General features: G+C 37.3%; 2 long non-coding RNA genes across 2 annotated transcripts; both read right to left on the bottom strand.

Annotated features, from left to right (window-relative positions):
* Positions 1–211: 211 nt before the first annotated feature.
* Positions 212–8,510, bottom strand: LOC122030842. Its single transcript, XR_006125632.1, has 2 exons — positions 8,383–8,510; positions 212–410 (listed from the first exon to the last, which is right to left on the bottom strand). It is a non-coding gene; the product is annotated as an uncharacterized LOC122030842 (long non-coding RNA).
* Positions 8,511–10,304: 1,794 nt separating this feature from the next.
* Positions 10,305–13,025, bottom strand: LOC122032717. Its single transcript, XR_006126204.1, has 2 exons — positions 12,785–13,025; positions 10,305–10,571 (listed from the first exon to the last, which is right to left on the bottom strand). It is a non-coding gene; the product is annotated as an uncharacterized LOC122032717 (long non-coding RNA).
* Positions 13,026–26,933: the final 13,908 nt, after the last annotated feature.

Below are 26,933 nucleotides of genomic sequence, written 5' to 3'. Positions count from 1 at the left end.
ACCCTTCTTACAACTCTACTACTCTCTAAGGTGACCGTTCTTAACTATTAACTCTGCTTAACCGGTGTGATCGAAACCACGAGGAATCCCTATCGAAAAATTTCAACAGAGTCTCCCCTGTACCGGTGACCATAAACATCAATACATACACAATATACACAGCCACAGGTGGCTGGAACATATATCAAACACCCACGCAGTTCATATATAATTAAAATAATCAACTTTCGTAAAGCACGATAAAACAATCCATAGAGTAGCATGTACAAGTTCTAAATTCTTTAAACAATTTAACGGAAACAGTCTTAATAAATTCTTAGCAAATCCCCGGATCTCTCCATAGCCCTGGCATCACACACCATCCACACCGCCTTGTCGCCTCCCTTGTTATATCTTTTCCTTTCCTTTATCTGCGGTAAGAGGAAATGCAATCTAAAAGCAAAATTTGCTTAGTAAGCGCTATCTAACTCACAAAAACACGAATGTGCATGTATACAAGAAGAACTAGAAACTGAATGCTCCAAAAGAAAATAAAGCATAAATATAGCTGCATCATGTTTATCTAATAGCAAAGAAAAGCTAAGGAATCTACTCATGTAATTCTAATAGCTAATCATGCTATACAAGGATAAAACTGCATGCTGGTAGATAAAGTTAATCATGCTCAATAAACTAATCAAGAAACAAATAAAACTAATACAGCATGCTAGAATTCAAAAGAACTAAACTTACTAATTCTAAGCATATGTGAAACTTGTTTCATTTGTTCCAAATCTTATACTTCATTACTTCAAAACAATAATAAAGTTTTTCTTGGTTAAAAACTTATACTTTAATACTTAAAAATAATAATCAACTTCTTTCTTGGGGCCCAGGCTTAGCACCAATGTGCGCTCCCTAATAGGGACTGTGGTAGCTAGTCATCAGTCCTACGAGGGTAAAGACCTTGGTCTTACCAGGGCCAAGACCTTGGAATTGAACACCTGGATTTGTTTAACGACAACCTTGGAAGTCGGGTACTAGCTTTTCTTTAAAATAAAATACTTATTATCTTTTAATGTTCTTACAATAAAATGCCTTGGCATTTCCTTGAGTACTTGGTGTGCTGCTGATCCCAATACTTAAAATTTAGGGATCCTAGCAAGACCTTGGTCTTTTCTTACCTATAACTTCTCATAAATCTCTAAAAGGATTTAATATAACACTATATGTACATATAAATTCTAGAGTTGCATAGAACGAGTTCAATTCGTTAAGACTTGCTATGAAAATAAGGAATTGCATCTACCTGTACATGCTGTCCAATAACAAAGAAACCTAAGATTTGCATACTTTAAAATAGACCATTCAAGCTCACTGATTTGCAAGGGAAATAAAACTGCAAAGCTAAAAGAGAAGGTCGGTTGTCCATGCTTAATAATCTTTGCAAAAGAACTAAACTGAAATGCTGACCTAAAGCTATTCATACTCAGTATTGGCAAGGAATATGTAAAGACCACCCTTCTTACTACTACTGCACTTTAAGGGTGATCATTACTTAACTACTAACTCTACTTAACCGGTGTGATCGAAATCACGAGGAGTCCTTACCGAAAAATTTTGGCAGAGTCTCCCCTGTACCGGTGACCATAAACCGAGATACAAACATAGTATACATCAGTCATGGGCGGCTGGAACATTTATCAAACACCCACGCAGTTAAATAAGTATCAAACACACAAATATCTACTTACTAAACTGAACTCATCCTACATGCAACCTAGAACAAGAATAAACTCGAATGACTTGGAGTGTAAAGTACAGTCTCAAATGTTTACAATAACTAAAATGCGGAAACTAAAAAAAAATAAGGAAAGAAGACTAAAGGAACTCCTTTCTGTTGGAACCCCAAGGTTGTTTTGGTGTGATCAACAAGTTAAGTTAGGTCCTGTTTGTTTCTAACCTTGTGTCTAAGTGTGCAGGAGCTTAGGAACACAGGTAGTCGAGCGGAAGACGCAGCTAGCGAGAAGGACGGTAGTCCGAGGGACGAGGTGCTGAGGAAGAGTACACCGGCGGTGGTTCCAAGGGACGAAAGCCGAGCGGAAGATTGCTCGGGGAGCAAGAGGCGCAGCTAGCAAGAAGGTGCTGTGGATGAGTATGTTGGCGGACGAGAAGGAAACACACGGCAATTCCGAGGGCCGGAGGGAAGCCCGCTCGAGAAGACCGGAAGTTGGGTTCGGGTGAGCCCTTTTTCGGATGGCAGAGATCACCCAAGTGAGCGGATCCAGAGGAGAAGAACCGGACCGAGGCGGGACTGAACCAGAGAAGAGGTCCCGGACGAAAAAGTCAACGGCTGTTGACTTTGGGCTCCGGGGCACCCGGAACAGTCCGGGGCGCCCGGAGCCCTCCGGGGCGCCCGGAACCCTTCCGGGCGCCCGGACCCTGATTTTGACCAAGATCGCGATTTACGCGATCTGAACGTTGGGGGATGAAGTTTTATCCCCCTAGGGTGCCCGGAACCCTTCCAGGCGCCCCGACCAAGGCTATAAATATAGCCTTGGTCCAGAAGCTAATCATTAGTTCAGAAATTGTAACAACACTTGTGTGCTTCCACTGCTTTGATTAGTTTCTTTCTTTTTTGTGCCTACACTGCTGTAAACGAGGCTTCTCCGCCTGAAGGAGTTCTTAGTGCAATCATCTTCCTTGGATTAACAACCTCCCCGGTTGTAACCAAGTTAAATCCGGTGCCTCGTTTTTATGCTTTCTTTTCTGCTTAATCTATTTTTCAAGTGTTAGCTTAATTGTTCGAGAAAGGGTTGTGTTTTAATTCAGGGCTATTCAACCCCCCCTTCTAGCCGGCCCAACGGTCCAACAAGTGGTATCAGAGCCGAGGCGCTTCAGGAGGACTAACCGCCGAACGAAGCATCCACCCGCCGAAATACAAAGGGGACTTCACTACATGGAAAAAACTGATGCAGGTATTTCTTACAACAGATATTGAACTATTTTTAACAATGGAATTTGGCTTTGAAGCTCCAGAGGACAAGGAAATAGTGGACAAAAAAGGAGCAGGCTGATTTCGTGGCGAACGGCAAAGCAGAGTACCATCTGCTAAGCGTTCTTCCGCCTGAAGAAGTCAACATGATCGGTAAATACAACTCCGCAAAGGAACTTTGGGAGAAGTTCCTCGAGCTTCATGAAGGTACGTCTGAAGCCAAACTCGCTAGACGAGATCTGCTTCGCAATCAGCTCACCAGCTTGCGACTTGGGGAAGACGAGACAGTCGCACATCTGCACTCCAGAATAAAAGAAATCATCACCGAACTCACGAATCTCGGAGAAAAGGTAAGTAACCGAGATTTGCTCAAGTACGCCTTAAATTCATTTCCAAGAAATTCAAAATGGGCATCACTAGTAGATGCTTTTTACATTTCGAAGGACTTAGAAAAAATTTCATTAGAAGAATTTTTTTCAACATTTGAAGTGCATGAGTCAAGATGTGCAGGAATGAAGGAGCCCAAGAACAACGTCGCCCTCAAAGCTTTGAGAGACGAACCTGAGTCGGAATCTTCTCTCGACGACGAGGAAATGGTAATGATGGTAAGAAGATTCAAGAAACTTTGTAAATCCAGATCTACTAACCATCCGCAGGGGAAGAAGAAAAGGACGATCCGCTGCTACCATTGCGTCGAAGAAGGGCACGTCAAGGACAATTGCCCCAAGCTGAAGAACAAGAACAAGGAAAAGGGTAAGAAACTTATCCAAAAGCGAAAAGCCCTAAAGGCGACGTGGGATGATACGTCATCGGAGTCGGAAGTCGAGGCATTCTCCGGACTTGCTCTAATGGCAAGTCATCAAGATGACGACTACGAGTCAAGCTCTTCCGAAATGAGCATAGAGAGCATCGATGAAGGGGGAGCTTCCTCAGAAGAAAGCAGCAGTTCAAGGGGAGACACGGAAAACGAACTCGATAAGGTAAGTCAGGTACGTTCTCTTCCTCCCGATAAACTTTATAAATTTGTTAAGTTATTAACTAAAGACTGCTGTAAATTAGAAAAAGAAATAAAAAATTTAAAAATAATTTTAGCTAAGTCTTGCCCTCTAGAAGAATTAGATAAATCAAAATTGGAAAATGAAAACTTGAAACTTGAAAATAATGATTTGAAAATTCAAGTAGATAATTTGAAAAACCATGCATGCTCATCTAATTCTAGAAAGTTTAAAAATTTAAATTGGTATTATAGATATCACCCGGGACAAATTAAGAATATCTCTAGAAAATATGTCCCTAAGAAATTTTTAATCAATCCAGTAGGCTGGAACCTTTATTGGGTTCCTAAATCTTGCTTAGTCTAAGTTTTAAAATTAAAATTAGCGCTTTTCAGTGAGAAAATTAAACAATAAGTTTCTCTATAAGGCTTTGTCTAAGGAAGTGGTTGTTGCTCCAATAACCAAGAAGGCCTAGTGCCTTGCCACGACCTGGAAGCCAAAATAATGAAATAAATGTTTAATTAACTTTCTGTCAAAGCATTAAAATTAGAATTAATTAATGCATTCAAAGTTTTTTTTTAAACATTTTTGTTCAAAATTTTTATACTTAGAAAAATACTTTTTGCCTAAGTCAATTTAAAAAAAAATACTTAAAAATGTAAGTTAAGATTTTTTTAAAATTCAAAATTTTTTTTCTTAGACATATTCTTAAAAATTATTTTTTCCTAAGTTAAGAACTTTTTCTTGAAACTAAACATCTCAGCTTAAATTATTTAGAAAAATTTTCTAAATCTCTTAAAAACTTAGGATTTTTTTTAGAAATACTTTTTCTAAGTCTTTAACCCTTAGATTGTTTTTCTTGGAACCCCATTTTTTTTGTGATCAAAGGGGGAGAAGGGAAAGTATAAGTCTAGGGGGAGGTAGATAGATTTAATTTGATTTTATCTTTTCTATCTTTTTGCACATAAATTGAAAATTAAGTTAATTTACTTAATGTCTATTTTAACCCTAGCTTAACTTGGGTTGATCACACCAAAAAGGGGGAGATTGTTGGAACCCCAAAGTTGTTTTGGTGTGATCAACAAGTTAAGTTAGGTCCTGTTTGTTTCTAACCTTGTGTCTAAGTGTGCAGGAGCTTAGGAACACAGGTAGTCAAGCGGAAGACGCAGCTAGCGAGAAGGACGGTAGTCCGAGGGATGAGGTGCTGCGGAAGAGTACACCGGCGGACGAGAAGGAAGCGCGCGGTGGTTCCGAAGGACGAAAGCCGGAGCGGAAGATTGCTTGGGGAGCAAGAGACGCAGCTAGCGAGAAGGACGACGACCGAGGGACGAAGACTGCGGATGAGTACGCTGGCGGACGAGAAGGAAACACACGGCAATTCCGAGGGACGAGAAGCCGGAGAGAAGCCCGCTCGAGAAGACCGGAAGTTGGGTTCGGGTGAGCCCTTTTCCGGATGGCAGAGATCACCCAAGTGAGCGGATCCGGAGGAGAAGAACCGGACCGAGGCGGGACTGAACCAGAGAAGAGGTCCCAGACGAAAAAGTCAACGGCTGTTGACTTTGGGCTCCGGGGCGCCCGGAGCCCTCCAGGGCGCCCGGAGCCCTCCGGGGTGCCCGGAACCCTTCCGGGCGCCCGGACCCTGATTTTGACCAAGATCGCGATTTACGCGATCTGAACGTTGGGGGATGAAGTTTTATCCCCCTAGGGTGCCCGGAACCCTTCCAGGCGCCCCGACCAAGGCTATAAATATAGTCTTGGTCCAGAAGCTAATCATTAGTTCAGAAATTGTAACAACACTTGTGTGCTTTCACTGCTTTGATTAGTTTCTTTCTTTTTTGTGCCTACACTGCTGTAAACGAGGTTTTTCCGCCTGAAGGAGTTCTTAGTGCAATCATCTTCCTTGGATTAACAACCTCCCCGGTTGTAACCAAGTTAAATCCGGTGCCTCGTTTTTATGCTTTATTTTCTGCTTAATCTATTTTTCAAGTGTTAGCTTAATTGTTCGAGAAAAGGTTGTGTTTTAATTCAGGGCTATTCAACCCCCCTTCTAGCCGGCCCAACGGTCCTACACTTTCTAGTCCCAAGACTTCCATAGTCCGGGCATCACACACCATCCGCGCCACCTTGTCGCCTTCCTTTGCTAAATCTTTTCCTTTCCTTTATCTGTAGTAAGAGGAAATGCAATCTATAAGCAAAATGCTTAGTAAGCGCCATCTAACTCACAAAATCTCGATATGCATGTGAATATATTGAAAACAAAAACTGAATGCTCAAAAGGAAAACTACTCATGCTCATCTACTAGTAAAAGAAACAAACATACTGAAATGCTAAACATGTAAAGCTACTCATGCTTTTCTAATAGCAAAGAACAGTAAGCTAATCTAAATAACATGCTAGAATAAAAGAAAACTAAACTTGCTGATTTTAAAACAGAATGAAACTTAATTCATTTGTTCTAAACTTATTCTTTTATCTCAGTTGTTTAAAACTTATCCTTTAATACTTTTATACGTATGTGAAACTTATTTTACTTGTTCAAAAACTTATACTTATAATACTTTAAAATAATAATCAACTTTCTTCTTGGGCCCGACAACTGTACTTGCTATGCGTGCATCCCTAACTAGACCCGAGATAGCTGGTCCCGAATCTAGTAGAGTTTACTATTGTAACGACCCGACCCATTTGGCGGCCAATTTGCCGACCCTCGAGTCGTCGACCGTCGACCGTCGGCCGTGTCGTTACTACTAGATTATCTAAATCTAGGGATGACTATGGGAGCCCAACCCAAGAATAACTGAGAGCCCACTACAGTGTCACTGATAAAAGTAAAATACTTATTATCTTTTAATACTTCTAATATATAATGCCTTGGCATTTTAACAAGCACCTTGTGTGCCAAAAATCCCTAAAGTCTTGACTTTGGGATCTACTTAAGGTCTTGGCCTTTTTTATCTTTCTTTTCTTTATATTTCTTATACTTGGTCATACTTCTAAAAGAATGCTTCTTTTAAAAAGAACTGAGATGTTTAAGCAAATTCTAACTTTGAAATGCTTAAACTAAAAATCAGTCTACTATGCTAATAAAATTCTGCATATTAAGCTTAATAAAAATCCATTTTACGATTGGAGTTCTGCATGCAATACTTATCAGAATATGCAAGCAATACCTATGAAAGTCTACATATCATACAAACTTAAACTAAATCTAACACTTGTTGGAATTAAAACCTACACTGCATGCTTCGTATTAAAAGGACTAAACTAGCTGACTCTAAACATATGCCTCAGCAATTAAAAATGGAAATTAAAACACCAATACCGAAGACTAAACTATCCATTTCATATATATAGGAAACTAAAACTAAACCATCTCATGCATGTTTTAGCGGTATGAAAAACTTAAATCTGTGTGCTTGGAATAATCAACAAGACCTAGACTGAAATTCTAAAGCCATAAGCACAAGCTGAATCTAGGGTTCGGATTATAGCAATTGAAGCAATCAAGCACTCATGCACTAAAACTAAAATAAAAGAAACTAGATTAAGCTACTAGAGATCTAATTGGATCTTCGACATAACAAGACAATCTCATTGAATTCCTTGGTCATCAAGTAAACTTACACCTCAAAACTGTACAATAACAAAAGAGATAAACCAAACGGATTTGATCCTAAACCTTTAGAAAACTTTAGCTATTTAGTGATACGGAGATATCAAGGATTAACTCTACCATAATCTGTCCGAACCCTTATTGCATCAAGAGAAAGCAAATTCAAACAAAATTTATGCCACTACCTTAGCCTTCCACAGAAATGGATCATAAACCTTCAAAGAACAGATCAGGACCACATAGAAAACCGCCAAACCACAATTGAACGGAGAAAAGCAGAGCTTGTCAAATTGACTCAATCAATGCCATCACAATTCCTAAGAGAAAGATCAAAACTACAAATCCTAAATCCTGATTTGAAGTACCAGCCACACCAGAAAGATCAACTCAACTTCTATACTTAACCCGTATCCCATAACAGTTTAGGAACACAAAACCAACCGGAACCCCAAGAAAGCAAATCAACCTTAAAATTCAAAGCTCCACTGAACTCAAAACACCATTCAATCCTCCGAATAACTTCTCGATCAGGCATTTGATCAAACAGGTATCATGCAGAAATCTCACAGCGTCAACGACATGAAAGAAATCAAATCCAAATTCGTTCTTAGCCATGTGAAAGCCATGAAAATCGCGAACAGAACCCCACTTGTAAATCCGAACCCCTCAACAAGACTTAAGCAGAATACAAAGCTTTAAATCTGAAAAACTAGAGTTCTATGGCTAACTCAATCTTTACAACCGCAATAAGGGAGAAAGTCACGGAGCAACTCTTACTGCAGGTGAGGAAGCCACTTACCGGAATCCCTCGACTTACAACCGGAGGAGAAAGCCTCTAGGGTTCGGAGAACTTGAGATTTCAACCCTTCCTCGTGCCCACGAGCTCTCTTCGACGAGGAGACCTCGAATCTGTGAAGAACCCACGGAGAGAAGTGCTCGTTGGCCGCCGGAGACGAAGCCCTAGCTTCGTTTTCGCCCGAGAAGGAATCGTCGTCGCGAGAGGAGAAGGAGAGAAGGGTTTCGGGAGAGAACAAATCCCGATCCTCACTTATCCCTTTTTAATACTCTTCGGCGTCTATCATAACTTATATATATATATATATATATACATATATATAGATATATATATATATATATATATATATGTATGTATATACATATATATATATATATATATATATATATATATCTCGTTCCATATTTGTTCACGAAACACTTGCAGAACAGTTGGTTAGCTGCGTTTTGAACGGGTCAAGGGTCGTTGGTTCGAACCTTGGCTTGGACATTTTTTTTGTCAAAACTTCCTTCGTTTAGTAAAATTACCAAACGACCTCCAAAAATTACATAAAAATACTCTAAAAATTTCTAAAAATCTCTAGAATTTTTATATAGCATTTTTAAATATTTTTGAATTATTTTTGTGGCTCAAAATGAGGAAATTTGGGTTGTTACAATTCTCCATACCTTATAAAAAGTTCGTCCTCGAACTTAGAATAATTCCGGATATTTCTGTCTCATACCGTCCTCACGCTCCTAAATAACTTCCTCGTGCTTCTGGTTCTAAATGACTTTCACTAACGGTACTCTTTGTTCCTTAGTCTCTTAACTTCTCGGTCCTCTATCATTCTTATTGCATCGTACCCATTAGTGGTCATTGGAAGACCTGTTATAAAGTCTATGGAGACCATAGGTGCATTAGTTACACCAAATGGCATGACTACAAATTCATAGTATCCATATCTGGTCCTGGAAACTGTTCTGGGTGTATCACTTTCTGTTACTTTCAACTGATGATACCCTGAGCGCAGGTCTATTTTAGAGAACACTATTGCCCTCTTTAGCTGATCAAATAGATCATCTATTCTAGAAAGAGGGTACTTGTCTTTAACTGTTACTTTGCTTAGCGCTCTAAAATCTAAGCACATCCACATAGATCCGTCTCTCTTCCTAACGAACAACACTGGAGTTCCCCGGGGTGAATGACTAGGGCAGATGAAACCCTTGTCAAGTAGCTCCTGAAATTATTCTTGTAACTCTTTTAGCTTTGCTAGAGAAATTCGGTACGGAGCTTTTGAAATTGAGCTGGTGTCAGGAACCAATTCAATTTCAAACTCCACTTCTCTGTTAGGAGGTAGTCCAAGTAGCTCTTCTGGGGAATACCTTCGGATATTCACAGACTATCCGAACGTCTTCCTGCTTGGGTCTTTTCTTGTTATCATTGTCCTTCTAGTTCTAATTACTTAACTGGGGTTTCTGACTCCCTACTGTCTTGTCCTCTATCTTACCAAGAAAAAGACTTGATATCTTCTCTATCCTTTCTAAACATAATTATGTATATGAATATAAGAGAAACAAAACTTCTATCTTACTAAAGCGCATATAAGCAATTACTCCATACTGAAAATAATAAACAAAGCATAAAAGGAAAAACATAAAACTTTCTTACTTGAAGACGGCAAAGATGGTGCTGATGTGTGATGCTGGAGAATGGGAACTACTCTGATACCAACTGTAAAGACCACCCTTCTTACTACTACTACACTCTAAGGGTGACCATTACTTAACTACTAACTCTACTTAACCAGTGTGATCGAAATCACGAGGAGTCCTTACCGAAAAATTTCGGCAGAGTCTCCCCTATACCGGTGACCATAAACCGAGATACAAACATAGTATACATCAGCTACAGGCGGCTGGAACATTTATCAAACACTCACGCAGTTAAATAAGTATCAAACACACAAATATCTATTTACTAAACTGAACTCATCTTACATGCAACCTAGAACAAGAATAAACTTGAATGACTCGGAGTGTAAAGTACAGTCTTAAATGTTTACAATAACGAAAATGCGGAAACCAAAAAAAAATAAGGAAAGAAGACTAAAGGAACTCCTTTCTAATCCCAAGACTTCCATAGTCCGGGCATCACACACCATCCGCGCCACCTTGTCGCGTTCCTTTGCTAAATCTTTTCCTTTCCTTTATCTGCAGTAAGAGGAAATGCAATCTATAAGCAAAATGCTTAGTAAGCGTCATCTAACTCACAAAATCTCGATATGCATGTGAATATACTGAAAACAAAAACTAAATGCTCAAAAGGAAAACTACTCATGCTCATCTACTAGTAAAAGAAACAAACATACTGAAATACTAAACATGTAAAGCTACTCATGCTTTTCTAATAGCAAAGAACAGTAAGCTAATCTAAATAACATGCTAGCATAAAAGAAAACTAAACTTGCTGATTTTAAAACGGAATGAAACTTAATTCATTTGTTCTAAACTTATTGTTTTATCTCAGTTGTTTAAAACTTATCCTTTAATACTTTTATACTTATGTAAAACTTATTTTACTTGTTCAAAAACTTATACTTATAATACTTCAAAATAATAATCAACTTTCTTCTTGGGCCCGGCAACTGTACTTACTATGCGAGCATCCCTAACTAGACCCGAGATAGCTGGTCCCGAATCTAGTAGGGTTTACTATTGTAACGACCCGACCCATTTGGCGGCCCATTTGGCGACCCTCGAGTCGTCGACCATCGGCCGTGCCGTTAATACTAGATTATCTAAATCTAGGGACGACTATGGGAGCCCAACCCAAGGACAACTGAGAGGCCAGTACAGTGCCACTGATAAAAGTAAAATACTTGTTATCTTTTAATACTTCTAATATATAATGCCTTGGCATTTTAACAAGCACCTTGTGTGCCAAAAATCCCTAAAGTCTTGACTTTGGGATCTACTTAAGGCTTTGGCCTTTTTTTTCTTTCTTTTCTTTATATTTCTTATACTTGGTCATACTTCTAAAAGAATGCTTTCTTTTAAAAAGAACTGAGATGTTTAAGCAAATTCTAACTTTGAAATGCTTAAACCAAAAATCTGCCTACTATGCTAATAAAATTCTGCATATTAAGCTTAATAAAAATCTATTTTACGATTGGAGTTCTGCATGCAATACTTATCAGAATATGCAAGCAATACCTATGAAAGTCTACATATCATACAAACTTAAATTAAAACCTACACTGCATGCTTCGTATTAAAATGACTAAACTAGCTGACTCTAAACATATGCCTCGGCAACTAAAACTGGAAATTAAAACACCAATACCGAAGACTAAACTATCCATTTCATATATATAGGAAACTAAAACTAAACCATCTCATGCATGTTGTAGCGGTATGAAAAACTCAAATCTGTGTGCTTGGAATAATCAACAAGACCTAGACTGAAATTCTAAAGCACAAGCTGAATCTAGGGTTCGTATTATAGCAATTGAAGCAATCAAGCACTCATGCACTAAAACTAAAATAAAAGAAACTAGATTAAGCTACTAGAGATCTAATTGGATCTTCGACATAACAAGACAATCTCATTGAATTCCTTGGTCATCAAGTAAACTTACACTTCAAAACTGTACAATAACAAAAGAGAAACCAAACGGATTTGATCCTAAACCTTTAGAAAACTTTAGCTATTTAGTGATACGGAGATATCAAGGATTAACTCTACCATAATCTGTTCGAACCCTTATTGCATCAAGAGAAAGCAAATTCAAACAAAATTTATGCCACTACCTTAGCCTTCCACAGAAATGGATCATAAACCTTCAAAGAACAGATCAGGATCACATAGAAAACCGCCAAACCACAATTGAACGGAGAAAAGCAGAGCTCGTCAAATTGACTCAATCAATGCCATCAGAATTCCTAAGAGAAAGATCAAAACTACAAATCCTAAATCCTGATTTGAAGTACCAGCCACACCAGAAAGATCAACTCAACTTCTGTACTTAACCCGTATCCCATAACAGTTCAGGAACACAAAACCAACCGGAACCCCAAGAAAGCAAATTAACCTTAAAATTCAAAGCTCCACTGAACTCAAAACACCATTCAATCCTCCGAATAACTTCTCGATCAGGCATTTGATCAAACAGGTATCATGCAGAAATCTCACAGCCTCAACGACATGAAAGAAATTAAATCCAAATTCGTTCTTAGCCATGTGAAAGCCATGAAAATCGTGAACAGAACCGCACTTGTAAATCCGAATCCCTCAACAAGACTTAAGCAGAATACAAAGCTTTAAATATGAAAAACTAGGGTTCTATGGCTAACTCAATCTTTACAACCGCAATAATGGAGAAAGTCACGGAACAACTCTTATTGCAGGTGAGGAAGCCACTTACCGAAATCCCTCGACTTACAACCGGAGGAGAAAGCCTCTAGGGTTCGGAGAACTTGAGATTTAAACCCTTCCTCGTGCCCACGAGCTCTCTTCGACGAGGAGACCTCGAATCTGTGAAGAACCCACGGAGAGAAGTGCTCGTTAGCCGCTGGAGACGAAGCCCTAGCATCGTTTTCGCCCGAGAAGGAATCTCCGTCGCGAGAGGAGAAGGAGAGAAGGGTTTCGGGAGAGAACAAATCCCGATCCTCACTTATCCCTTTTTAATACTCTTCGGCATCTATCATAACTTATATATATATATCTCGTTCCATATTTGTTCACGAGACACTTGCAGAACAGTTGGTTAGCTGCGTTTTGACCGAGTCAAGGGTCGCTGTTTCGAACCTTAGCTTGGACATTGTTTTTTGTCAAAACTTCATACGTTTAGTAAAAATACCAAATAACCTCCAAAAATTACATAAAAATACTCTAAAAATCTCTAGAATTTTTCTATAGCATTTTTAAATATTTTTGAATTATTTTTGGGGTTCAAAATGAGGAAATTTGGGTTGTTACATAAAAACTAAGAAACTAAGCTACAAATAAGCTGTTCGAAACTAAACAATTTAAATTGAGTTTCATGGCAGCAAAGGAAATTATGTTGGGTTCTTCGGGCCGCGAAAACCCCTTTTCATGTCGCGGAAACCCCGAATAACCCAAGGCCAACGGATCTGTGCAAGGAAAACCGAACGATAAATACGAGTACGAGTTTTAATACTTTGATCTATAGTAGATCTATAAAGAAAACATTTTACCTTCGATGCGTGCCTTCGCAAAATCCCGCTTGTCCAAGGTATGTGTCGGATCTCCAAAGTATCAAGATAGATACTTCTCTAGTGATATCCACACGAACAAGGAGTACTCTCTAACACTCAAGGATGGAGAAGAAAGACCCCAAGTGTGCTAGCACTCTCTCTAGGGCTCTCGGATGGGAATGGAAGAAGAAAGGAAAGCAAAGAAGAGAATACAATACACTCCTCTAAAAATATTACCTTTCTTCTTGGACTTCTTGGATTAACTCACTCAACTACCTTCTCCTCAACATGGAAGTCACGGCAACATCTAGCCAAGAGAGGGGAGAAGTAAGGAAGAAGATGATACAACTACCACACAATCAATACACCAAATGAAAAACCCCTCCTCATTAGTGTGTGGCCGGCCACACAATGTAACCTCCCCATTAATGTGGCCGGCCACATTAAAGCCAAGAGGAAGGTGTAACCCCCATGAGGTGGCATGTCTCATGAGGTGGAGGTGATGTGGCAAGGATGAGTCATCCTTATGATGTGGCAATACATCAAGTCAAACTTGATGTTTCAACTTCTACTTGGTCAAGTCAAACTTGACCAATTGTCTTCCTTGTTGAGTTAAATCCAACCTTTGATTCAAGTCAATTTTAATTTAATGAATCTCAATTCATTAATATAAATTGACTCAATGAATCAAATTTAAATTAGACTCATTCAACAATTGAATCTAATTGAGTCTAACTCAATAAGTCTAATTTGAATCCAATCTTTGGTGCATCATATGAACCTAATCCAATTTGTTCATCATATGAACCTAATCTCCAACCACTTGTTCTTTGTGTGTGACCCAATAGGTTCTTGTAACGTTGGCAATGTTTCTAAACTCCTTTAGAAACATAAGCAATGAACGGCATCTAGCAATACATCATTGCTACCCAAGTTACAAGAAATGTTGAGATCCAACATCACCTTGTGACTACTAATTGTGACTCCTCACAATATGTGACATTGTCCTTCTATCCTAGACATCTAGATTGATCAATGTGAGGCATAGACCGTGTCATCCTCTAATCAATCTAAATCTTGAACTCCAAGTAGACTCACTCGATCAAATGAGTTCAACATCTAATGTTGACTCATTTGGGCATGGCCATGCACTTCGTGGTCTAACTCTATCAAGAATATTGATGTCGCTCCCGTCATATGGGAGGGATAGATCTCATCTACATCACTCACATCCCTATGCATAATTTGTTACATACTTAGTAATCACCTTTATAGTCCACCCTGTTACGGGTGACGTTTGACGAAACCAAAGTACATAACTCCTTATGTAGGGATCCATGGTGACTTCAGGTCAAAGGACTAATAGTCATACTAATAGCCACATGAGAAAGTATATGACACTCATATAACGATCCATGATACTTTCTCATGGCGGGTCATTCAGTATACATTCTCTAATGCATACCCATGTGTCGTCGATATCTCTATATCCATGACTTGTGAGATCAAGTCATCCAGTGACCTACATGCTAGTCTTATTAACATTGTCCGTGAATGTTAATACTCGACTAGAATGAATTAGAGTAGTGTTCCCTATATCATCTCACCATCGATTCAACAATCGATTGATATAGTAAGAACTTCTACTCAAGGGGCACTATACTTATTTTATCTGGCACTAATACAAATAAGCATAATAACCAAAACCAAATGCCTTAATATATATACAAGAATATGATATACATGAGTCTATACAATCATCAAATGATTGGCTCTAGGGCTCTAACTAACAATCTCCCACTAGCACTAGTGCCAATCAGTATAGGCTCTAAGGCCTAATGACCTAGTGTGACCATCATGCTTTCTCTGTGCCAAAGCCTTGGTCAAGGGATCTACGATGTTAGCCTCTGTAGGTACTCTGCAAATCTCCACATCTCCTCTATCGTTAATCTCACGAATGAGATGGAAATGTTGTAGAACTGCTGTGAACTCTGCCAGCTCATAGCATTACCATTCAAGCAAAACACGAACCTCGACTGTGATCTTTAATCATCCTGATCGGTCTGGAAGTTGGCATCACTGTAACCCTTTATAGTTAGCTCATCATTGCCTCCATATATCAAGAAATATTCTTTAGTCCTTCTTAAGTACTTAAGAATATTCTTGACCACTATCCAGTGACTTTCACCTGGATCTGACTGGTATCTGCTCGTCATGCTCAAAGCATACGAGACATCAGGTCGAGTACATAGCATGGCGTACATGATCGATCTGTTAGTTAGAGCCCTAGAGCCAATCATTTGATGATTGTATGAACTCATGTATATCATATTCTTAATAAAGGCATTTGTTTGGTTATTATACTTATTTGTATTAGTGCCAAATAGACTAAGTATAATAGTGTCCTTGAGTAGAAGGTTCATACCTATATCAATCGATTAGTTGAATCGATAGTGAGATGATATAGGGAACACTACTCTAAATCATTCCTAGTCGAGTATTAACATTCAGGGACAATGTTAATGCAATAAGACTAGCATGTAGGTCAGCTCGATGACTTGATCTCACAAGTCATGGATATAGAGATATCATGCTGACACATGGGTATACATTGGAGAATGTATACTGAATGACCCGCCATGAGAAAGTATCATGGATCGTTATATGAGTGTCATATACTTTCTCATGTGGCTATTAGTATGACTATTAGTCCTTAGACCTGAAGTCACCATGGATCCCTACATAAGGAGTTATGTACTTTAGTTTCGTCAAACGTCACCCGTAACTGGGTGGACTATAAAGGCGATTACTGGATATGTAACGAATTATGCAGAGGGATGTGAGTGATGTAGAAGGGATCTATCCCTCCCATATGACGGGAGCGACATCGCTATTCTTGATAGAGTGAGACCACGAAGTGCATGGCCATGCCCAAATGAGTCAACATTAGATGTTGAGCTCATTTGATCGAGTGAGTCTACTTGGAGTTCAAGATTTAGATTGATTAGAGGATGACACGGTCTATGCCTCACATTAATCAATCTAGATGTCTAGGATAGAAGGACACTTGTCACATATTGTGAGGAGTCACAATTAGTAGTCACAAGGTGATGTTGGATCTCAACATTCTTGTAACTTGGGTAGCAATGATGTATTGCTAGATGCCGCTCATTGCTTATGTTTCTAAAGGAGTTTAGAAACATTGCCAACGTTACAAGAACCTATTGGATCACACACAAAGAACAAGTGGATGGAGATTAGGTTCATATGATGAACCAATTGGATTAGGTTCATGTGATGAACCAAATTGGATTAAGAGTAATCCAAATTGGGCTAATTGAGTTAGACTCAAGTTGATTCATGTGTTCAATGAGTCTAATTTGGATTATGACTCATTGAATCAATTTAATTAAATGAATTAGATTCATTGTATTAAGTTGGCTTGAATCAAATGGTTAGATTAGATCAACCATGAGAGAGATTTGGTCAAGTTTGACTTGATTTGAGAAGAAAGATCAAAGGTCAATTTTGAATTGACCATTTGCCACCTCATTTGTGAGTTGGCATAAGGTGGACCATTGATGATGCTCCACATCATCATGGTTGCACATGTGTGTGACACCTCATGGAAGTTATAAATCCCCTCTTTAATGGCCACATTAAATGGGAAGGGGGTTACACACACATGAAGGAGAGTGAATGCAATTCATTCTCATTCATTCAATCTTCTTCCTCCTTAGCTCTCTCTTGCTTTCTCCTCTCTTTTGGTCGTGGGTTCCATGAAGGGAGAGAAGGTGGTTGAGTTGTATTCCAAGAGAAGAAAGAAAGGGTGAAGGTCACAAAAGAGGAGACTACTTCTTGAGTGTAAGAGTTTCCTTTCTTCTTTCTTTTTCCCTCTATTTAAATCCTATCCGAGAGCTCTAGAAAGTGCTAGCACACTTGGGGCTCTCTTCTTCATCCTTTGAGTGTGAGAGACACTCCTTGTTCGTGTGGATATCACTAGAGAAGTATCTACCTTGATACTTTGGAGATCCGACAAGTACCTTGGACGAGCGGGATTTTGCAAGGGCACGCATCGAAGGTAAAATGGTTTTTCCTTTGTAGATCTACTGTAGATCGTAGTATAAAACTCGTATTTGTGTTTTCGAAATTTTTCCTTGCACGGATCTATGGCTTTGGGTGATTCGGGGTTTCCGCGACGCGAAAAGCGGTTTTCGCGGCCCGAAAAACCCAACACGATCCTATAGCTGAGGCATAAGGGATCTGATCCATGCGATCTCTCTCCTCTCTAGAAGAGAGACCTTGAGTCTTCGAAAGATTCACGCCATGTGATATCGGCAGAAATCCCTTCTTGGAGTTTTGCATGGCAAACCGAAGGAGTACCTTGTCAATGTATGTACTCTGATTTAGGCCAAGCAATCTCTTAGATCTATCTCTATAGATTTGTATCCCTAGAATGCGGGATGCCTCGCCTAAGTCTTTCATTGAGAAGCAACTCCCTAGCCAGGTCTTGACAGACTGAAGCATAGGGATGCCCTTCCCAATGAGTAGTATGTCATCCACATACAATATGAGGAAGACAACTACGTCCCCTACAACCTTCTTGTAGACACAAGGTTCATATTCGTTCTTGATGAAACCAAACTGTTTGATTGCATCATCGAAACGAAGATTCCAGCTCCGAGAAGCTTGCTTTAGTCCATAAATGGACCTATGCAGCTTGCATACTCTGCTAGTATGCTATGGATCTACAAAACCCTCAGAGATAAGTCCATCCATGTCAGTCTTTCTCTAAAAGACCCACTTACACCCAATGGGTTTTACCCCTTCAGGTGGATCAACCAAAGTCCATACTTGGTTGGTGTACATGGATTCCATCTCGGATCTCATGGCTTCTAGCCATTTCTCGGAATCTGGTCTCGTCACAGCTTCCTGATAGGGGTAGGCTCATCCTCTATGAGCACAATGTCATCATGGTCAGACAAGAGAAATGAGTATCTCTCAGGCTGACAACGTACCCTGTCAGACCTGCGAAGAGGTATGTCTACTTGAACTGGTTGTCGTTCCTCAACTCCTTGTGGAACATCATCCACAACACTTTGTGGTTCCAGTTCAACTTCCATCGAGGCTTCAGTGCTATGATCCGCATCTTCAAGATCGAAGGTGCTCCCACTAGTCTTTCTAGAAACAAAGTCCCTTTCTAGAAAGACCCGATCTTGCCACAACTACCTTGTGCTGATGAGAATGTAGAAATAATATCCCTTAGTTTCCTTGGGATATCCGATGAAATAACACTTGTCGGATTTGGGTCCTAATTTGTCCGAGACTTGGCGTCGTACGTAATCCTCATAAAAGACACCTGGGCATCTCTCCCAGTCCATATCCTATATGGTGTCTTTATCACGGCCTTGGATGGAACTCGGTTGAGAATGAAAGTTGTCGTGTCTAGAGCATAGCCCCAAAGGTATGTCGGAAGATCTGTGTGACTCATCATTGATCATACCATATCTAATAAGGTACGATTCCTCCTTTCAGATACACCATTCCACTGTGGTGTTCTAGGAGGAGTGAGTTGAGATAAAATCCCACACTCAGCTAAGTAGTCACGAAACTCATGGCTTAAGTATTCACCACCTCGATCTGATCGAAGTACCTTAATACTCTTGCCAAGCTGGTTCTGTACTTCATTCTTGAATTCTTTGAACTTTTCAAAGGATTCAGATTTATGTGTCATCAAATACACATAACCATATCTACTGAAGTCATCAGTAAATGTGATGAAATACCTATAACCGCCTCTAGCAGCGACATTGAAAGGGCCACATACATCACTATGTATGACTCCTAACAAATCAGTCGCTCTCTCGCTGTGCCCACTAAAGGGAGTCTTGGTCATCTTGCCTCATAGGTATGACTCGCATATCTCATATGATTCAAAATCAAATGAGTCCAGCAAACCATCCTTATGGAGCTGGGATAAGCGCTTGTCATTTATATGACCTAAGTGACAGTGCCAGAGATAAGTTTGGTCCATGTCATTTGACTTGAACCTCTTGGTACTAATGTTATAGATAGGGCTCTCAAGGTCTAGAATATAGAGTCCGTTTATTAGTGGTGCACTACAATAGAACATATCTTTTAAATAAACAGAACAACATTTGTCTTTTATTATAAAAGAGTATCCTTTCTTCTCTAAACAAGAAACTGAAACTATGTTCTTAGTAAGAGCAGGCACATAACAACAATCATCTAAATCTAGTCCAAGCCCAGAGGGCAGAGATAGCTGATAAGTTCCTACAACAACAGCAGCAACTCGTGCTCCATTGCCTACTCGTATGTCCACCTCGCCCTTTGCCAATGCTCTGCTATTTCTCAGCGCCTGCACATCCAGTATCTAATACCTATGATGTAGAAATAGATAGATTGACTTCCATAACATATATACCTGAAGTGGAAGTCTCACTTCGCTTCTTCTTAAGATCCTCCAAGTATACCTTGCAGTTCCTCTTCCAATGCCCGGTCTGACCGCAGTGGAAGCAGGTAGCATCCTTGGCGACCCCTCCTTTAGGCTTCAGTGCCTTGCCTTTGCCCTTGGTTTGGGACTTTCCCTTACCTTTGGGCTTGCCCTTGCCCTTGTGCTTCTGGACCATCAGAATGGGCTTAACCTTCTTAAGGTTAATCTCAGCAGTTCATAACATACTAAGTAGCTCGGGCAGTGGCTTGTCAATCTCGTTCATGTTATAGTTGAGAACGAATTGACTATAGCTATCCGGCAAGGACTGCAAGATCAAGTCAGTGGCCAGCTCTTGGCCAAGTGGGAACCCCAGTCTTTGTAGGTTCTCTATGTACTCAATCATCTTGAGTACATAAGGACCTACAGGAACCCCGTCAGACATCTTGCACTGAAACAGTGCCCTTAGAGATCTCAAATCTCTCAAGCCTCGCTTGTCCCTGATATAGTTGGCGAAGATGCTCAACCATATCGTAAGCGCCCATCAACTCGTGTTGCTTCTGAAGCTCAGAGTTCATGGTCGCGAGCATTAGACAGGACACATCTAATGCGTCGTCTTGATGCTACTTAAGCATCTTTATGCCTCATGGGGCATTGGCGGGAGGAGCCTCGGGAATGGGCGCCCAACGGCGTACTGATTCGTTCCTAGGTGAGAACTATTCTCAAGTTCCTGTACCAGTCCAGGAAATTCGCTCCGTTGAGCTTGTCCTTCTCAAGGACAGATCGTAGGGAGAAGGAATTCGTGTTCGACGTCATGGTTATCTACAACCGAAAATTTGCAGAAATAAATATCATATTCTTTTAAAATCATTTAATTAGGCCTTTAACTAAATGATGCTCCCACTGAATATTATAATTCATGTGGGACAAGATCCACATCATACTAACCCTTGAGTTAGCTTTAACTAATACGCCCAAGGCTTAGTATGATCGGTAGGTAACGATTACCAATTACATCTCTATGCAACTCTTGTTTATAGGATCAAGATCTATATTTATATTAAAACTCGAGTTAGCTTTTGCTAATACGCCCGAGAGTTAATATATACGTGATTTTGTCCTACCTTTCCAACTATTGGAAAATGCCTATAGTTGACTCAATCCAACCGAGTAACTAGGAATACTCAATCTAATTGAGTTTGTATTCACCCATGCGTTGATAGGCGGGACCAAGATTGTCCCTCCGTACCCTACCAAGATAATATGTATTGCTCTGCTTTGGCATATTCAACAATACATGTGATCGAGGTAGTGATAGGTATCACGGCACGGTTAGGCATTAGAGTTGAGTCGATTGAGATCTAATCTAATCGAAAATGATGCATCTTGTGCACGACTTAGATCTAATCTAATCGCAAGGGTACATCATGTGCACGACTTAGATCTAATCTAATCGTAAGGTACTAATTAATTAACTACTTATTAAATATGCATCACATACACAAGCAATTAATTAATCTATTTTTGATTTAGTCATGGCCCTACTACGATCTTCTCAAGCCAATGAGAAGATCGATTGGTCAACCTAGGGTCAACAGCTTCTCCAAGCTCCACCCTTTGACCACCTTGTGTTGCTCGTGCCCGCCTCGGAACTCCGTCTCGTGTGGACCCTCCACCGCTCCAATTTGTACATTACAATTTGAAACTCGAGTTGCATTCGAGTCTAAATCTAATTTACAACAAGAATATAAGAGAAGGCACGACGCGCAGGTCGCGAAAATAATACAACACTCGCAAACACATAACGGCACGCAGGCCGTATTATGAATTACAACACAATCCAATCATATTGGGTTTTTGGACCATGACTATCACAAAATTAATATATAATTCAAAATTATATATTTTTCATAATTTTCTGTAATTTTAAAATTAATTTTTACAATTTTTACGAGTAAAATTTCCCGGCGGACCCGTTTAGGGGTTTCGGGCGCAATCGCAGAACGGATCCCCTTGCGGAGCCAGGGGCAGCGCCCCTACCCGCGATCTAACCATCGTGAGGGTTCCTTTGCGATCCAACAGCGCCTAAACCCGCTGTCCCAAAACGATTTGGGCCGAGACATTGCCGTTTCGGAAAAATCTTCCCGGCGGGTCCGTTTTTAGCGATTTCGAGTGCAACCGCGGAGCAAATCCCCTTGCGCGGTTAGGGGCAGTACCCCTACCCACGATCTAACCATCACGAGTTGCTCCTAAGCGATCTAATGGCACCCAAGCCCGCTGTCCCCAAAAATTTTGGGGCGAAACGAAGCCGTTTTGGAAAAATCTTTCCGGTAGCCGAAGCCTACAAGTGCCGAGACACTTGTGCTTCGCTTCTACAGAAAAATTACCCATAAAAACTCGAAAATCATAATTTTATAGAAAATTACAGAAACTTTAGTTTTCATAAAACCAAAAACAAACTCGTACAAGCCTTGCACGTGGCTCTGATACCACTGTTGGGTTCTTCGGGCCGCGAAACCCGCTTTTCGCGTCGCGGAAACTCCGAATCACCCAAGGCCAACGGATCCGTGCAAGGAAAACCGAACGATAAATATGAGTACGAGTTTTAATACTTTGATCTACAGTAGATCTACAAAGAAAACATTTTACCTTCGATGCGTGCCCTCGCAAAATCCCGCTTGTCCAAGGTACGTGTCGGATCTCCAAAGTATCAAGATAGATACTTTTCTAGTGATATCCACACGAACAAGGAGTACTCTCTAGCACTCAAGAATGGAGAAGAAAGACCCCAAGTGTGCTAGCACTCTCTCTAGGGCTCTCGGATGGGAATGGAAGAAGAAAGGAAAGCAAAGAAGAGAATACAATACACTCCTCTAAAAATATTACCTTTCTTCTTGGATTAACTCACTCAACTACCTTCTCCTCACCATGGAAGTCACGGCAACATCTAGCCAAGAGAGGGGAGAAGCAAGGAAGAAGATGATACAACTACCACACAATCAATACACCAAATGAAAAACCCCTCCTCATTAGTGTGTGGCCGACCACACAATGTAACCTCCCCATTAATGTGGCCGGCCAGATTAAAGCCAAGAGGAAGGTGTAACCCCCATGAGGTGGCATGTCTCATGAGGTGGAGGTGATGTGGCAAGGATGAGTCATCCTTATGATGTGGCAATACATCAAGTCAAACTTGATGTTTCAACTTCTACTTGGTCAAGTCAAACTTGACCAATTGTCTTCCTTGTTAAGTTAAATCCAACCTTTGATTCAAGTCGAAGTCATGGTTACTCTAATGATGTCCAGGTATCTCACCATAGCCCAGAAGTTTATCCAAAAAATGCCTATTTGTTGAGCCCAAAGTTTAACTTGAATCTAACACAAAGTTAAACCAAACCCTATAATTGAAACAAATTCATCTCACAAAAATATAGGATTCCCTGATTGAAAATTTAGATCGTATGAGATGACTAAGAATCAAAATTAAACTTTGAATTAAAATTTAAGAATAAAATTAAAATTAAAATCCCAAAATTTAAAAATTTATTTTAATCTTAAAAATTTATTTTAAAATTAACTTTAAAAAAATTTTAAAAATTCTTTTAACTTAAAAAAAACATTTTAAAAACTCTTTTAAAAAGTATTTAAAAAACTTTTAAAAATCATTTTAAAATATTTTTAAAATTCTTTTAAATTAAAAATTATTTTAAAAACTCTTTTAAAAATCATTTTAAAAATTTATTAAAAAAACATTTTAAAAATTATTTTAAAAAATTATTTTAAAAATTCTTTTAAAAATTATTAAAATTTTAAAAAAAAATATTAATTTTTTTTAAAATTATTTAAAAATTCTATCAAAAATCATTTAAAAATTCTTTTCAAAAATAATTAAAAAATTCATTTAAAAATTCATTTAAAAACTTTAAAAAATTATTTTAAAAATTATTTTAAAATTTATTTTAAAAACTTTTAAAAAATCATTTGAAAAATTCTTCAAAAAATATTTTCAAAACAAAAAAAATATTTTATAAAAATTCTTTTATAAATTATTTAAAAATTCTTTTAAAAATCACTTAAAAAATATATTTAAAAATTATATAAAAACTCTTTCAAAAATCATTTTAAAAAATTATTTCAAAAATTATTTTAAAAACTCTATCAAAAATCATTTTAAAAAATCTTTCAAAAACTCTTTTAAAAACTTTTTTTAAAATTATATTAAAAAGTCTTTTAAAAACACATTCAAAAATTATTTTAAAAATCATTTAAAAAATTATTTAAAAATTTATTTAAAATTCTTTTAGAAATTATTTAAAAACTATTTTAAAATTTGTATTAAAAATTATTTAAAACTTCTAAAACTCATTTTAATAATTCTTTCAAAAACTATTTTAAAAATCTTTTTAAAAATTATTTTAAAAATCCATTGAAAAATTATTTTTAACAAATCCTTTTAAAAAATATTTAAAATCTTCTTAAAAATTATTTTAAAAATCTTTTTAAAAATTATTTTAAAAATCCTTTTAAAAAATATTTTAGATCCTCTAAAAAATTATTTTAAATTATTTTAAAAAAATTATTTAAAAATTCATTTTGAAAATTATTTAAAAATTATTTTAAGAATTATTTTAAAAAATATTTAAAAATTCTTTTAAAAATCATTATAAAATTTTTTCCAAAAATTATTTTAAAAATAATTTTTAATATACTTTTAAAAATTATTTTAAAAATAATTTTTAATATACTTTTAAAAATTATTTTAAAAATACATTATAAAATTATTTTTAAAAAATCCTTTTAAAAAAATATTTTAAATCCTCTTAAAAATTATTTTAAAAATTATTTTTAAAATTATTTTAAAATCCTTTTAAAAAATATTTTAAATCCTCTTAAAAATTATTTTAAAATCCTTTTAAAAATTATTTTTAAATCCTTTTAAAAATTATTTTACCAATCCTTTTATATTATTTAAAAAAATCCTTTTAAAAATTACTTTAAAAATCCTTTTTCAAAATTATTTTTTAAATCCGTTTAAAATTTATTTTAAAAATTATTTTAAAAATTGTTTTATAAATTATTTTAAAACTTTTAAAAATTATTTAAATACTTTTAAAAATTATGTAAAAAAAACTTTAAATCATTTTGAAAAATTCTCTTAAATAATTTTTTTCACTTTAATAAAATTTTGTTAACTTAAAAAATAATAATAATAAAAAAGTATTTTTATAGATTATTTTCTCTTAAAAAATTATTATTTAGACTTTAAACTTATTTTTAATCTTAAACATTATTTTAACCTTAAAATTATTTTTAAACTAATTTAACTTAACTGAAGTTTAAAACTTAAATTAAAACATAATATTGAAATTACAATTAAAATTAAAAATTTTTAACTTAAACTTATAATTAAACTAAAACTTAAATTAACCACTAATATTAATTTAAATCTAAACTGAATCAAACGTATGTTAATTGCCATGAAACAAATTATAAAAATCATTTTAAATTCCATTTAATCATTATTTTAGAAATCCCATTAGAAATCCCTTTAAATAATAATAATAATAATAATAATAATAATAATAAATTCTTTTAAATTCATTTTAAACTTAGGCACCTATCGTAAAAACTTAAATTACATTAACTTAAACTTTAAACCTAATTATGTATAACTTAATTGTTTAAATCTAACTTTAGTTCAGAACAAAAATTGACTTGAGTTAAACCTTATTTAACTGTGTTTAATAACTTTAACTTCATGTTAACTTCAAACTAAATTAATCCTACTTAAAAGAAGGTTAGTAAAAAATAAATAAATAATAATTATAACTAACACTTTCATTGACCAATTCAATTAATTAATACAAAGGTTAAATTATTTTAAATAAGTATTAAATTATTGAATCAAGTAAAAGTTAACCAATTAGCAATAACGATTAATTAATAAAATCTTATCTTACTTAACCTTAAACTAAAGCTTAAACGTCTGAATCTAAAATTAATTATTAATCAAACTCAAATAAACAATTATACCAAGGATACAGAGATAATTATGTAATGACCCAAATTTCCTCTTTTGGAGTCCTAATAGTGTTTAAAAATATTTAGAAATATTCTAGAGATTTTTAGAAATTTTTAGATTATTTATATGAAATTTTTGGAGTTCATTTGATATTTTTACCAAAAAGAAGAAGTTGCCAAAAAATAAAGAAATTAAGCTGAGGTTCGAACGGGAGACCTCCAGTTAAGCAAAGTCTTAAGTTGTCTCGGATGACCAGGAACCCATCAGGGCCATGCTGATCAAATAAGGGATGAAATTTAATTAAGCAGTAATAGAAGATAGAAAAAATATTAAGTAATAAAGAGTTTTGGTTGAGATTCGAACCCACGAGCTCCAACCCGATCCAAACCTTAAGCGAATCTGGCTAGCCAAGTGCCCAAGCGGGTTGTGCTGATTAAGGAAGGAGTGAAATATATTTATATGGTAGATAGTAAACAGAATATTGAAGTTATAAAGGGAGAACTTAGGGATTATTTTCGGGAAAAACCTAATAACCTTCCTCTTCCCTTCTCTGTGTGCGACGGTGGCTTCTCTCGGGCGGAAAGCAAAAGGAAGCTAGGCTTCTCTCCGGCGGTCGGCGAAGGGCAAATCCCGAGAGTTCTTCACCTCCTTAAGATCCTCTCGTCGAAGAGAAGCTGTGGACACGAAGAAGAGCCGAAATCTCAAGCTCTTCGAAAACCCTAGAAGCCCTCCTAGTTCGGCTGTGAGTCCAAGAATCAATGTAAGTTGCTCCTCACCTGCGGTAAGAGTAGCTATGGAGTTGTTCTTCTTGTTAGTTTCTTGTTTTCCCGAAGTATGTTGTAAGGAACATAGCTTTGAAGTTTTCTACCGTGGATTGAGGTTT

The sequence above is a fragment of the Zingiber officinale genome, chromosome 11A (genome assembly GCF_018446385.1).
Source record: "Zingiber officinale cultivar Zhangliang chromosome 11A, Zo_v1.1, whole genome shotgun sequence".
Classification (NCBI taxonomy): domain Eukaryota; kingdom Viridiplantae; phylum Streptophyta; class Magnoliopsida; order Zingiberales; family Zingiberaceae; genus Zingiber; species Zingiber officinale.
This window is presented reverse-complemented; position numbering and strand designations above follow the sequence as displayed.